The sequence below is a fragment of the Ictidomys tridecemlineatus genome, chromosome 3 (assembly GCF_052094955.1).
Source record: "Ictidomys tridecemlineatus isolate mIctTri1 chromosome 3, mIctTri1.hap1, whole genome shotgun sequence".
In the NCBI taxonomy this organism is placed as follows: Eukaryota; Metazoa; Chordata; class Mammalia; order Rodentia; family Sciuridae; genus Ictidomys; species Ictidomys tridecemlineatus.
The window spans coordinates 160017857-160034535 of record NC_135479.1 but is presented as its reverse complement, the minus strand read 5'-3'; positions in this window follow the sequence as shown (position 1 = coordinate 160034535).

The following is a 16679-nucleotide window of genomic DNA, read 5'->3' as shown; positions in this document are numbered from 1 at the left end:
AAACTCTAGGATTCTATCTTTAAATGATCTTAGTGGGTCAGTTGGAAATACATAATCATTTACATTTTGGGTGGATACATATGAAAGTGGAATTAGAATTTTTTGGTTAATGTTTTGTGGTGACTCTGCCACTTACTAGATGAATGATCTTAGGTGATCTTAACTAGAAATATATTCCTTGGTTCCCCAGTTTGTAAATGAGAATAATCTTAATAGTGAGTATTCCTTGGACTGGGCTTAGTGTAATCCAGTGGTTTGGGAGGCTGAGGAAGGAAGATCTCAAGTTCAAAGCCAGCCTCAGCACCTTAGGCAGGCCCTAATCAAGTTAGCAAGACCCTATCTCTAAATAAAATATTGATAAAGCCTGGGAATGTGGCTCAGTGAGGAAGCATCAAGGTAAATTATCCAGAACCAAGCTTGAAAAAATGCTACCTATCTCAAAGATTTATGGTGAGGATTAGAAATTTTTACAAGATACTTGGAATGGTACCTAGCTTTTATAAACACTCATTTCCATTATAAATATGATTTTACCTAACAGGTGTTCTTTTCAGTATACACTCCTATAGAATATTCTCTGCAACACAGTGAAGAAATTTATCTTAAATTTCTTCAGAGTGTAAAGGATGGTAATTTGGTATGTTTATTCACTATAATATATTTGATGCATTAATATAAAAGGATCTCTTATATAAACAGTTTGCAAAATCTCCTACTTAAGCAAAACAATCCAAGCACTTCATAGCTATTATTTATTCTTATGTAAATACAAAACAGTCTAAAGCTTTCACACCTGATACCAGTAGTTACATAGTTAGTTGAAAGGCTTTAACAATAGAAGGGAAGAAAAGATTTTAAATTCTCATGCTGACCTTTCCCCAAAATTAACATCAATTACTAAAGTTGGTTTCCTGTTCCTAGGTTATAGTAGAGATACATGGGGTAGATTAATGTTTGTGAGTACCTTGTGAGGACTTTTGCAATCAACTGTTCTTTTTCTAAGCTCTCTGCTGTTGTATGCTTAGGGATTCTAGCTTCTTTTTATTTTATTCTAAAGTAATTTCAGTGTCTTGACCTTTGCCTGATTCACTGCATTTAGGTTTGCTGTGCAACTTTGGTTATTTTCCCCACTTTTTGTTAAAACCTCTTTCAGTTTTATTAAGACTTGTAGAATAAAATGTATTAAGAGTAAACCCCTCCTACTAATTTGCATTCTGTTGTAGGAAGAAAAAGCAAAAAATGGCCTTATACAACATCATCAAAAGATTTTAATCCCAGTCTGCATTGCTTTATGAATAAATTCTTTTTAAAAAATAAAAGAGCCTGAACAGTCAAGATATAATTATGGTATCTTAAGGTGAATGATGAACCCAACCCAATTCGATGTTAAGATTGGGAAGTCATCTTGTATTACTCTAAAATACTAAGATTTCTATTTTGCCTGACAGCTTAATGTTTAAACTTGTTTGAAACTCCCACCCGTGCTCTGAACTCACCTGTGCCTGGATCTTCTTTACCAGAAAACAACCCTCCCTAAAACCTCAATGGCACCTCATAAATTGTGATGTTGGATCTCAGTTTACTTTCTACGTCCTTCTTAAAGTATAGTCCCAACTTCCTTGGTGTTACTTTGCTGCACTCTGGCTGGGCAAAAATCACGAACCACTCAAGCAGGAACAAACTTTATTTCTGAACTCCTCCAAACACCAGCCCCATGGCCTTCTCTGGGACACACCACACAATTGGAACTCCCTCCACCTGAACTTCACCAACCAATGTGAACTCCCCAGGAAATCCCCACAAGAACTGCAAAGTAGCAGGAGCTAGAGGTGGACAGCAGGGTTCTATATACAATTGAATCAATCCAGCATCATCATAATGGCTCACCTCTCAACCATTACTTCTGGCAAAATGCCAGGGGTCATTCTGACTCGACTGTGGCTCTCAACATCTCTCCCCTTCTGTTTAATTAAACAACAAGCATGTGCCTTAGGGACCGTGCCTGTCTTAAGTTGTCCAATACTACATATGGTCTTTACCCATCATTGGATGAGCTGACTTCAAGGAGTTAGCCTCCTGTCTTAGGTTGGTACCATTACAATTGGATCTTACCCGTCATTGACTTCCAGTCCAGCATATAGCCATACTTGTGGATAGACCTTTGCATCAGTGTGTGGGGGGTGAGGTTCTTTGCCTCACCTGTTGGCCCCTAAATTTCACCTTTGTATCAGTGGGGGGGGTGAGGGTCTTCGCCTCACCTCTATTGGACCCCAAATTTGGCCTTTGCACCAGTGGGAGGTGAGGTTCTTTGCTTCACCTCTGTTGGCCCCCAAATTTGGCCTTGGCACCAGTGGGGGGTGAGGTTCTTTGCCTCTCCTCTGTTGGCCCCAAAATTTGGCCTTGGTGCCAGTGGGGGGGTGAGGTTCTTTGCCTCACCTATGTTGGCCCCCAAATTTTATACCATCAGAAGCAGAAGGGAGGAGGATGCAAAATGCCATGACACCAAGCCAAATGACAGTTCCTTTTGGAAAAATTGTACCACCGATGACACCATCAGCAAAGATACCCCAGCACTACCACAATTCTCTGCACCAACAGATAGTTCACAATGCATACAAGTGATACATAGTCCAGGTAAGTTCTGCAAGCAGTTCAAAGCAGAGGAATCTAATATGTCCATTTCCTCCTAAAGTAAATCGACTCCTTGATTGAGCATCACTTGTTGAGTTACATTATTCATTGATGCACCAGTTTATACAGTTGTTGTGATAGCTATCACAGAAGCTGTAGTTTGGTTTTATCATTGTCTTCACCAACACTGGGATAAAGATAGGAATTCTGGCAATGACAGCTAAAAAAATTATTTAACATTCCAGCAGGCACTAAGAAAACAATTTTCTGAACAATTTACATTATCCTGAACAGAATTATTAAATATAATGTAAAGGAAAGGTGAAAGTAAATAAACAGGACTGTAAACCTCCTTTTTGTTCACATATTAAAACAATCCTCAACAGCTGTTTACCCAATTTAAACCATTTAAATCACATGAATAAAAAAAATTTGGATCCATTTTTTCATGAGTTCTCCTCATATATGACATATGGACATACGCACATACAGACATACAACACAAAACAGAAGTGTGCACACGATACATACAACACATAACAGTAAAGGCCTTGTAGCTTTTCACAGGTGAAATCTCCATTGCAATGTTTAAAAACTCCACAGTCAAAAAATAGAACTGATCAGAAAAACATTAACCTAGGTCTGTATGAGCTCAAAAAATAAATATTATTTTATATTATTATTATACTAAATATTCTCTAGAGAAATGGAAATCTGCTTCCAGTGAATAACTCAGGTTGAAAATTATTATATTAGTCAGCTTATCACAATGGTAAAAAATACTTGAGAAAAATAATTCAAAAGAAGACTTATTATGGTTCATAGTTTCTGAGGTTTCAGTCCATTGTTGGCTGGCTCCATTGCTATGAGCCTGTGGAAACCTCTACAGTGGAATGGGCATGGTGGAGCATAACTGCTCTCCTCATTACAGAAGATAGATAGATAGATAGATAGATGATAGATAGATAGATAGATAGATAGATAGAGAGAGAGAGAGAGAGAGAGAGAGAGAGAGAGAGAGAGGATTCAGGGAAGATATAAAGTACCCAAGGGGTGTGATCCAAAGAAACCATTCCTTTCTCTGAAGAATAATTCAATCCAAATTACTAAAATATCAATGGATTAAACCACCAGAGTTTAGAACTATCATGATCTAATCATTTCCTAAAAGAACTACTTCTAAGTATTGTTGCATTGAGGACCAAGCCTTTAGCACATGAGCCTTTGTGGAACATTCTAGATCCAAACCATAACAATTATTTCAAAATAGTTTCCCTCTCCTTAATATGACATCATTGACTCACTATATATTCCTGAGAAAGCAAGCCAACCTGGTAAATAGTATTTCATACTGATCCACTATTTGGCAATGTATCATAGCTTATGCTCTTATGCATAAAGAAGTTTTGCTCTAACAGAGGAGAAAGCAGTTCATCTCATTTCAAATCTGATGAACTTTTAACAGTTTTTTTTATTAAAACCAATGTGTATGACTTTAAATAAGCTACTTCTAAATTGTACATGTCCTTGAAATAGCAAGGTCTAACTTCTCTATGTATGCATAGAGAAGTGAATATGCAAGTGTATAGTTTCTGGTCACTAGTGCATAGAAATGAGTCAAAGAATTGAATGTTGTTTAGATGGGAAAGACTTATCACAATTGGAGAGAAATTAATTAATTAGGGCCAAGCACCACCAGGGGAAAAAATCTGTATTTGTAAATTTTCTAATTTTACAGAAGATATCTATGTTATTGGGTCTTATCATGCATTTGTATATTCTTCTTTTAGGAGTCAAAGAAAAATAGTTGACTTCCAGGACTTTATTAAAAGAAGAAAGTTTCAAGAGAGTCCCTACACCGCTCACTATCTATCTATCCCTGTATCCTACATCACCTAAATTATGTTGGTATCTACATCAAATATGCCATTATAAAACACCACAGACTGGGTTGCTGAAGCATAACTTACATTAAACAGTCTGGAGGTTGGAAGTCCAAGATTGGACTGACATCAATGGTGTGAGAGCTTCCTTTATAACTTACAGATACCTCACTTCTTGCTGCATTTGTGAATGACAGAAATAAAAATTTCAAGTTGTCATTTTATGATGGTATTAATGCCATCAAGTGGGCCTCACATTCATGGTGCCATCTAAACCAAATCTAAAACTTATTACTTCTCAAAGACCACACATTTGGGACTTAACCCTTCAGTATTAGAGATATTTCAGGATTTAGTTATTTAGTCCTCATGGGACTTCAAAGTAAATATCAAGACTACCAATTGCCCTGAGGCAAGACTAAGTGAATTAATCTTACCAGTCCCATGTTCAGGGGTCAGTAGCTTATAGTTTATTTATAAAAACATAGCACAAAAATAATACCACATTATAGGAACATTCTATACACTACCAAAAAAATATTTTCAATATAAAACATAATTTTTATTAACCAATAAACAAAAACTCATAGGATGCGTTTCTGTACTGTCAGTATATTAAAAAGTAAATTTGTCTTTTCCACTTCACTGGTTCATTCTTCTATTTCTATAAGCATATTTTAACACCTGCTTCCCAATTAAATCTTCTGTCAGCCCTACCATCTTTTTGAACTACTGATGTCTCCATTGGTGAGGCTTTTATCTGTAAGGATGACTTTTCTTTTGTGTCTCTACTCTTTACCCCTCTAAATGGACCACTGATTTTAATCTTGTAAAACTCAACTTTTCATATTTCTATACACATATCATTAATCTTTTCTATTTGAAGTTACTGATTGATGGAAGAGTTAAGCTACCTAAATCCTAGCAACAGAGGGTAGAGAGATGATTAGATTTCTTTCCCTTTTGCTGTCTCATAACCTCCAGACTTACACAAGTGCCCATTTCCAGACTAATTCCCATTGTGAATAAACACAGCAAGACTGCCCTTATTAATTTCTGCATTTGCCCAAATGGACATTATGCTTAGATAAAGGAGAGAACACCTAAGTAAAGATGGACATGGGGAAGAGATCCATGTAGACACTGGATAGGAGCTCAAGAACTCAGGGATCAGTGGAGCACAGCTTAGAAAGAAAGGCCACAGGCACTGGGTAGAAACATCCTTTTAGATCCAGAGTATACTTACTCTTAGAAGGTGGGCACAATAAGAGAAGAGTACCAACAGGTTCTTTCACAACAGGGAGACTTACCCAAGAAACCTCATTGCCAAGATTAGTGGGGGCACTGGCTATGGCTGTCTCTTATCTATTCTACCATTTCAACCTAGTGTATTAAATGTATTAGTACATAAACTCAAATTTAGTCTGTGCTATCACCATCCTTTCTGTAATTTAGGGGCCACTTAAATTTCTTAATCCTCCATTATTGTATCTTTCATCTCTTTTTAGCAACCATACCATCTTTCCCTGGTTAAAGCAATTAACAGCTTTGTCATGAAAATTAAATTGCCTCATATGATGCTGCACAGCAAGTTGCATAATAAGACCTGTGACACCCAATAATATGAAGATACTAAGCAACCATGAAGATTATCCTCTTTCAACATGAGATAGTAATGACATCCATTAACTCCCAAAGAAATGAATGTCTACAGAATGAATATCAGAAGTTTTCTGAAATTCTGATGGAATGGGAAGCTGTTGTTAGGAAGAGGTTCTTGGTGTCAAATCACAAACCACAAATAACCTTCTATTTTTACCTGAAAAACATCTTTGATCACAGCAGAAAATTGTCAAAAATCAAAATTTCTGAAAATTCAAAAAAATGCAATCAAAATGGTTAATACCATTTTGTTTTATTTTTTAAAGTAATATTATAGGTTAATTCACCAAATTTTTTTAAAATGCTGAATCTGTATTAAAATAAATATGCTTTAGATGATCTAAAGTTTGTAACTTGCATCCAGAAAAATAAGTGTTTTATGTTTATATCATGCAGGTACCTCAAGAAAGAGAAAGGCAGGTTGAATTCTGCACCTTGCTATTCTTTATTTGGGGTGAAATAATCCTCATAACTGGCTTTGAAAGAAGCAATCAGTAACAAAATTTGATTTGTAAACCATAAATCAACTTAGAAATCTGTCAACTTTCAATGCTGTCAGTTAATATGTCAATTCTCAATGATTATCTTATTTATAAATGGAACATTCCTTTATCCATCAGGTAGAGAAATAGATTAAATTTTAACATTAGACCCAAATTTGGCATGATACTGGAAGACAGTGAAAACTGAAACTAAGAACTTCTTAGGGAGAACTTCAAGGCAGACTTGCCTCTACAGAAGGAATGTAGGAACTCTGAGTTTTCAATCATATCCTCTGCAGCAATTCTAAGGAAGCATTAATGACTCCAGTCCAGGCCAACATTCTGAATTTGGATCTGAAAGTAGTTCTAAAATATTTTCTTTGTTACTTTTTCCTGTGCAAATAAAAAGTCAATTTTGGTACTTCCAAAGCAGCAGATGATTACTAGAAGATAGGAAAATGTTATGAGTACATTAATTTGTTTTATCATAAACACTGAATTTAGGGTGTGATTTTTTTACACACTTAAAGAATATTGGAATTTTACATTGTTGGTGAGACTGGAGAAGTACAACCACTCTTTGAAGTAATATAGAGATTCCTCAAAAAATTAGAGATGGAACCACAATATCACCCAGCTGTCCCATTTCTCAGTACATATCAAAAAAAAACTAAAATCGATATACTATAGCATACAGGCACCTCAATGTTTATAGGAGCACAATTCATAATAGCTAAATTATGGAATCAACCCAGATGCATGTCAATAGGTGAATGAATTAAGAATGTATATATTAACAATGGAGTTTTAGTCAGCCATAAAAACAAAAATTCTGGCATTTGCCAGGGAATGAATAGAAATGGAAAATATCACGATAACTAAAATTAGTCAAACTCAGAAACACGAAGGTCAAATGTTTTCTCTCTGATGTGGAAGCTAGAGTAAAATAAAGGAAAAATGGAGGGAAGCATAAGACTATATAAATAACAAATCAGTTACAAATTAACAGATGAGCCAAGGAAGTCCAATAAAGTAGAAGGAGAAGGGGGAGCATAGGAGGGAAAAGGGGATCAGGAAGTCAAATTGATTTTCATGCATGTATGAGTTTATCAGGATGAACCAAACTATTATACATAACTATAAAGCCCTAATAATAATGTTTAAAAATAAATAAGTAAATAAAAATAATTTCATCAATGAAATTCATCATACTAAGAAACTGGATGATACAGAAATTATCTTTGTAGTTATAAGAATGAGATCCTTCAAATTGTAGGAAAGAAGAGGAAACCCTAAACTGCCTATCATAGGAAGTGAAACATAAACTTAAGCATGACAACATTTGGTGGAGTATTGAAAGGAGATTAAAAGGAGATCTGGGAGTGTCTCTGGCATCCGAAGGTCTACACACTTCCTTACCCAGCAGCAGCAACTCCCATGGCATATGGGAACTCTTGCTTTTCCCATCACAAAATAAACTCATTTGTATCTCTGTGCCTTTGTCAAAATTATTTCATCTTTCGTTCCCAGCCTTCCCTTCTAAATACTATTCTACAATGGAAAAATATAGACTTTATGACAATTGACTGAGAAGTAGATTGCATGGAGACTCTCATGCTGAACAAAATAAGTCAATAAATGATTGATTTTTTTTCCTTTTTGTAGTGATGGGATTGAACACAGGGCCTTGTGCATGCAAGGCAAGCACTCTACCAACGGAGCTATAACCCCAGCCCTGACTTAATTTTTTAGTTAAATATATTTAGTTTTGAAATTCAAAAAGTTTACATTTGGACCCACTCTTGGACCCACTCTTTATTTACAGGTCTCACTATTCTTACCAACCTTAGTACTCAAATAAATAAATAGATAAATAAAGCCTGTTTGACCAACTGATGGTGGGAGCCAATCAGGTAACTGTTTGCAAAAAGGGACTAAAGAAAACATCCCTAGTGAAAGCAAGTTTAGTGGAATTTTATGCTAGCACAGCCTCAATAGACAGAATAAAGAAGAAAAAATTAATTAATAGCTGTGTTCCTGCCTGAACTCCCTGATGATCAGACATTGGGGCTTGATATCAGACTATGACTAAAATCTGACTCCTAAAAAATTGTGAGATGTTTAGAGCTCTTAAAAAACATAATTCAGAGAGGTAGAAAATAGCACTCTCCAAGATGTTCCAGAAATGGCTGCTCTCATCAGGCTCCCTGATGCACAGTTCTCTAGAGACACAGTTCTCCAGTGAACTTGAAATAGCAGGTGAAGTGTTATCCAGGAGACAGCAGAACAGGAGCCTGGAAAACCAGCTAGCTGCAGGCTGGTTAATCAACACGTGTAGCATTTTGTTGTTGTTGTTCTAGCATCCTGTGATGGGACATACATGGGGATGGGATCCTCTATTATTACATAAAGCAAGAACTAGGGGAATGAGGTTTACAAATTTCTTTTCCCTAGTTCTTGCCTTATATTGAAAATTCTATGAATGTAAACTCCTCTATGACAAATAGTAGCTATGCAGCCAATTGAAGGAATAAAAGGTAGAAAAAGGGGGAAGAAAGAAAGAAGTAAAAATGAAGATTATTTTTCTGTAGGGTTATAGTTATTAAACTTTAAAAAATTAGAAATTATTAGACCTGAAGTCTTCCTTCTGTTGCTAGTCTAAATTGACTCTAATCTTTTCCTTATGTGATATGGCATCCCTCAATTAGCACCTTAAATTTGACAGTCCTCAACTCTGTTCTTCTGAGCAAGTGATTTCCATTTCTTCCTGTCCTGCATGTCAACATTCTAAGCAATGACAATGCTTAGCAAAGAGCGATAATTAATTCTCCATCACCTGGAAGGAAGACTGGGGATAATGTCTGAGTCCATTTAGGCTGCTTAACAAAATGCCTTATCACTGGGTGATGCATAAGCAACAGGTATTTATTTATATAAAAGTTCTAGAAGCTAGAAAGTCCAAGATCAAAGTGATACCTAGTTCAGCATTTTTGGATGTAAATCTGTCATTTCCATTAACAAATCAATTCATACTGTTGATAATCTTCTCTTCCAGCATGTTGTTATTTATCAGATGATATGTGAAAGAATTAGATATGAGTCTTGCACAAAATAAGTTCATCCTTTATTTTATTTTATGTAACAAAATTCATATATATCAGATAATTTATAATGAGACATGTTTGTATATCAACATATATAAAATGTGCAGGCAGGCCCTCTTTTCTTTTTCAGAGAAAACATCTAATAACCTGAAAAAGCCTACACCGCTTAATATCATTGCATCAGGGCTTATCTTTTTTTTATTTTTCTGGTTCTTTTTTGTTATACATGACAGGAGAATCATTTTGATATAATTATACAAGCATGGAATATATCTTATTCTAATTAGGACCCCATTCTTATGGATGTACACCATGGTGGATCACTATGGTTTATTCATATTTTGTACATAGTAGATTTATTCTACTGTCTTTCCTTTTCCTGTGTTCCTTCCCTGCCCTCCATTCCCCCTTGTTTAGTCTACTGAATGTCTATTCTTCCCCTCTCCCCCTAAGTTTGGATTACCTTCCCCATATCATTGAAAACATTCAACCTTTGGCTTTTGGAGACTGTCTTGTTTCACTGATTATGATAGTCTCCTGATCCATATATTTACTTGCAAATGTCAAAGTCATTGTACATTATGGCTGAGTAATACTATTTTAATGTTTGAATTTTGAATGAATACAAACATTGAGAGTAAAGTTGACTTTTAAATCTCAGCATTGACACTTAATAGTTGTATATCTTTGGTGATATTACCTAAATTCTCTGTGGGAACTCTTATCTGAAAATAAGGAACATGCTGAAATGGTGTGGAGATTCAATGAGATAACATATAACATATAGCATATTACACATGCTAGGTTAGTTTGAATTTCAATGTTTTCTTTAACACCTATCTTTGACTAGTATGTAACATACACATTTCTCAAAAGGCAGAATAGTGTGAGAATGCAATGATTCCCTCTTGAGAATTTACCTAAAACTACTATATTTTAAAATGGGATCTCTGTAAACACAATTAAAGGCCCTGCCTACACACGGCACACACGTGTGTCTTATTTGTGAATTGTGTTAAGCAAGAGTTTTTTTTTTTTCTCAAATAAATGATGAGCTTATTGTGGGCCAGATTCATATATCTAGGACTTTCAAATATCATCCAATGATACTGATACTTTCAAATATCATCCAAATGATATCATGCTGGGAAGAGAAGATTTTCAATAGTATGAATTGATTTGTTGATGTTACAAAGCAAATGTCTAGGAAGTGACAAATTGACTTCCAAACATGCTAAATTCTATAACTAAAAGAATCATCAAGTTGATAATAAATTTTCTTGATTATGTTGTCATTTGTCCTTTTTTCCTCCTTTTAACATGGATATAATCCAAAATTTCAAACCAGGGTCACCATGTAATAAAATAATGATCAATGACCTACATCTTTTTTAATAGAGGGGAAATATCAGCTCACAACCATCTCAAAGAAACACTGCATGACATTCACAGTGTGTGTGTGTGTGTGTGTGTGTGTGTGTGTGTCTGTGTCTGTGCGTGTGTGTGTGTGTGTAACTTTTCACTTAATTTTAAATGACACTCTCTCCCTAAAACTCAAGACTTTAGACAAGTTCAGTTTTTCATGTCCTCCAGAATAAAAACACTTTTCAAATGTGATTTTTCTTAGGATTACTATTGGAGTTACTGCTTCAGTTATATACTTAAGATTAGGTTGAAATATAATATATACATATATATTTTCATTTAATATAACCTCATATATAATATGTATTACATATATTCATATATATCTATACATGAAGATTATGTGTGTGTGTATATGTGTGTGTGTGTGTATTTAACCACCCAAACACCATATGATTAACTAAAAATCCATATGGTTAATTATAGGAATATATATATCCTAGTCCTAAAGAAGAAATGTATGGTTTATTACAGGAGGAGATCTGTGTTTGTGTGTGTGTGTGTTGGAGGGTGTATCTCCGACCCTAAGAAAAATCACATTTGAAAAGTGTTTTTATACACACACACACACACACACACACACACACACACACACACATATTCATTTCTCTTGTGTTTGTTGAATTACATTCTAAAATATCCCCTTACTACAAAAGGTAATAGGAAAAAAGGTTGTTTTAAAAATTGATTTTCAAACCATGAGGCAGCACTTTAATTTGCATATGGGGCAACTATATCTCCTTAACTATTGTTTATTAAATTCTAAAACCTCATCCTATTTTGAGAGCAACTTCTTCTGGCCAGATACACTTCTACACCATTGCTCTTGCACATGCTTTCTCCCCAAGTCAAGAATGTACTCTATCTAAGCCCTAAAATCAATTCTTTTCATGTGAATGTCACAGTCTTCTCTAAACATCCCTTCAATATTGATCATTTTCTTTTCAACTTTGCACAAGATGATGTCAGCACATCATTTCATTTCAGGGGAAACTTCATGGCCCATGGCTCTTGTTGAAGTGAGAGGCCTAGTGAGCAAGTCTAAGTGTGATGTGCAATGGCTTCCAACCCAAAAGCTCACAAAAGACCTGTTACATGACCGGGTATGCAAATAAGTAGGGAGAAGCAAAACTTCCTTCATGGGAATTTGAATTAAGACAGGTAAGAAGATGACCCTAAGAAGCAGAAAATGAAAGAAAGCAAATAGCAGAATCAGGAGATTGAATCCCAGCTTTGACACACACAGTGCTATGGAGGAATTATGAGGAAGAAGAAGCTCAGATGTAATGAAAAAACAAACAAAACAAAGACAGAGAGAAACAGTAGGCCCATGGAGCTCACACTATATACTCTTGTTGAGGGGAGTAAACACTAACAGGGGATGGGCTATGCTGATATTGGTCACCGGTATTTACAGCAAGAGAACCTTCTATTTAGACTCCAAGCTCTGTGTGCTCAAGCTCTACCAGAATGTGTGCTTCACTTGATACTACACATGTGGTGTTGCTAACCAATGTATAATCCATTAAATTTTTTACCAACAGTTTATAAGCATCTCGAGCTCTGTGGTCATATCTTTCTTCTCATTTTTACTGTTTTACTCAAATACCTAAACAATACTGGACACTTCCTAAATGTTTCCTCATCAATTTAAAACAATTTAGAGGTCCTACAAATTCATCTTCACCCAGAAATCCACAAATTTCAGGACTTATTATTTTAGTGTATAAAATAACAAGAATTGCAATCTAACTTGAATATGTTTATTTCCTCATTTTGTCATTATTGTTAGGGCTTGGCAATAAAAATTCAGCATAACTGGAGCCAAGTATCAAGAGTTTAATCTGTAGGTAGTTGAGTTTTAAAAATGGCAAGAACCTGTCAAAGATTGTTTATATTAAAAAATGAAGAAAAACATTATCACTGAATTATAAGAAGAAACATAGGAGTATAATATGTTTTTTCATTTGATTATCTATTCCCACCACTTGCTTTACAAATGGAATGAAGTCCACAGTTTTTAAATGAGTATAAAAAGTGTCAAATATGCAAGTCACAGGAAAATGCCAGAATAATTTCTGGGTGGTTTCAAACTATACAAATGGATAAAACAGAAGTATTAGTCCTCTTGAAATTAAAGACAGTTATTAAGTTATCATGCAGTATCTTCTTTTGACTAAATAATTTTAGATTCCTTAGCATTTTTATAGAAGTCCTTTTCCTCCCTTTAGTCATTGGTAAGTTTTTATTTTTCTGAACCAGCCAATTTTTCCACATCCTCTTCAAGTAATTTCTATGACTTTACAATCAATTTGTGTTGAACAGCAGGATGAACTCAAAGGATCAAAGATTCATTTAGATTTTATTGGCTTGTATTACAATAGCGACAGAATGTTCTGGCTTATAGACCAAGAAGAGGAAATAAATATTGCATGTCTGACCTGCAGAAAAGTTTTTAATTCTATTATAAATGTTACTTTCCTCAGAAACCAAATTGTCTTCATTATGCAACAGATGGAGGGCTCAGGAGCTCTCAATTTTTCCCTTCTGATTCTCATAATCCTGAACCAAATAGTTGAGCCCTTCTGAATATTTGGGGAAAAGGACGCTCCTCTTCATGCTCTTCTTACACTTAGGCATTTCTGGCTTATCTGTGAATGATCCAGATGTGCTTTTCAGCACCGCATCTCCCTGCTGTTTTTCCAGATACTAGCATTCATTTTTATAAGTTCCACATAAGTTTGGCCCACAGAAATATGGGTACAGGGTGGGGGCAGAAGATAAAACAAATAGGAAAAATTTTAAAACTTTTAAGACAAGCTCAATGTTTCAGTCAGTATTCCTGGAAAATTAACTCAGCAATTTTAATTCGTTAGCTGATAATCAAAAATTTGTCATTATCTTGATCTGCACTTAAAAGAGTCCCCTTTGATATTATTGCTGTTCCAAGACAGAGTGCTGAAGAGAAATACAGGTGAGGGATTGAATGGAGACTTAGTACAACAAGGTTATGATACTTATTTTGAATTAGTAATTAGGCAACTTTCCAGTTTTCAAAGTTTCATTCTTCATTTGAACAACATACATGGAATAATACATGCACCATATAATTTCCTAAGCAGTTGACCTCAATAAATAAAGAAAGTTAACTTTGAAGACTCCAAAGTTCTTTCTCTCTTACTGATTTTTACGGTCTTTATGGTCTTACTGATTTTTGAGGCTAATGAAGTTGCTTGGCACCTTCATTTCATTTCTGGATATTCTTTCACTTTACTCCTATTCTGAGGTGCTTCATTCTACAAGAATCACAGATTCTTAACTGAACACATATTTTTAAAATCTCATTCAATTTACACAGGTTCTCTTCAACTAAAAACAGATATGTGTCCTTTACCATATCCCAATATACCTTGCACATACATGCTCTGAAAAGAGTAGAAAAGCTTGCACTTTTATATTCTTAATATTTAATGAACATAGGGGTCATGGTTTGGATGTGAGTTGTCCCCCAAGCCTCACATGTAAGATGATGCAAGAATGTTCAGAGAATAAATGATTGAGTTAGGGGAGCCTTAACCAATCAGTGATTCAACCCCCTGATAGGGATTGAGTGAGTGGTAAATAAAGTGGTAGGTGTGGCTGGAGGAGGGGAAATTGAGACATGGCAATCTGGTGAGTGGACTCTATCTCTGCTTCCTCATCATGTGAGCCATGTCTCTCTGCCACACTCTTCTGCCATGATGTCCTGCCTCACCTTGAACTCAAGAAATGGAGGTGGCCTTAGATGAATTAAGACTCATAAAACCATGAGCCCCTAATAAACTTTTCCTCTTCTTCAGTTGTTCTGGTTGGGACTTTTAATTAAGACACAGCAGAAAAAAAAGCTGACTGAAACAATAAGTATGCCCCAACAGCTTATGAGGAAAATTATTTGACAGCCCTGCCTGTATACAGTCCATTTTGTATTGGTCTTATTCAATAATCTAGGGTACAGCAGGATTTGAATCAAGGCTGCTAGGACAAGAGTTCACAGCATCTATGGTGAGGGGTTAACCTGGGTTTTCACAAGTTAGTCTAGGCAATAAATGTTTCCCATCTATAGGTACAGTAAAAACCTTTTGCCCTATTATAGCTAATGAATGAATTGAAACTTTTTCACCATTTTCAACAGGAGTTTAGACACTTTGTGCAACTTATACTAAATGCAATTTTCAAGAAAAAGAGTAATTTTGAAGTCATAAAATTACAAATGTGATGGCAGAGATTGTTTGATAAATTTAGACTAGAGGCGGTTTGCTATACCACTTGACTTTTTACCTAAGGAAATTTTTATTATCATTTAAAGAAAATGCACATTATGCTTATTTGATGTAATAATATTTCACAAAATTTTGATTTGCATGACCTCAATAAAATAAATAAAACGTATATTTGGCTTCATTTTTCTTTTAAAAAATGATTTCTAGCTCTTCTTCAGCTTATTTAAGTTTTGGATACTGGGATAACTACTGATTAAGAATTATAATCAGAAAGAGCAAGAATTTTGTATTCTAATTAGTACTACTAGAAGTTTGAAGTCACTATAGTGTCAATATAGTGACTTTATTATGATGAGGCCCCAGGAAGAGGATAGTGCATACAAAGTTCTCATAGACTGTCTACCACAAAGTTAATTTGGGACCCCAAATTTTTGGTTATATTTACTTATTCACGAGGAAGATGGTCTGATACTTTTCAGTTTTTGTACAATATTATGTATTTCTATATATATATTTGCATCACCTAATCTTTTTTAAATTTGTTCTAATTAGTTATACATGACAATGAAATGCATTTTGATTCATCAACATAAATGGAAGTTCTATTTCTTCTGGTTGTACATGATGTAGAATCACATTTGTTGTATAGTCATACATGGACGTTGGGTAATAATGTTAGATTCACTCTACTATTTTTTCAACCCTTTTACAAATCCTTCCCTTCTCTGCTCTCTACCTAATCCAGAGCAACTCTTTTCTTCCCCCCAGTTGTGAATTAGTATCCACATATCAGAGAAAGCAGACAGCCTTTGATTTTTGTTTGTTTGTTTGTTTGTTTGTTTTTGGTAATCAACAACCAGCAAGCCAGGTCTAAAATTCTTTAAGTAGGATACTGGGTTTTAACTTTAATGTTTACATTTGTACTCATGGTTCCTCTTATATTTAATTGGGCTCAATCTTAGTACTGAGAGTCAGACTTACATCTTGTCTGTGTTATCAGTGAGGGCCTAGCATCTCTAATGACCTCTAGTTGTTTTAGTGAAAGTTGTATTATTGTAAAGCATTAACAGAAAATATTATGAAGTTTACAATAAAATATGAAATGATATTAGCAAGAGTAAGCCATGTTGACTTTGCATAATAGTTATGATGCACGAAACATAATTTTTATAATCTGAAACCTTTACTTTAGACTTCAATTTGAAAAAAAAAAGAGCTTGGTGGAATGCTCTT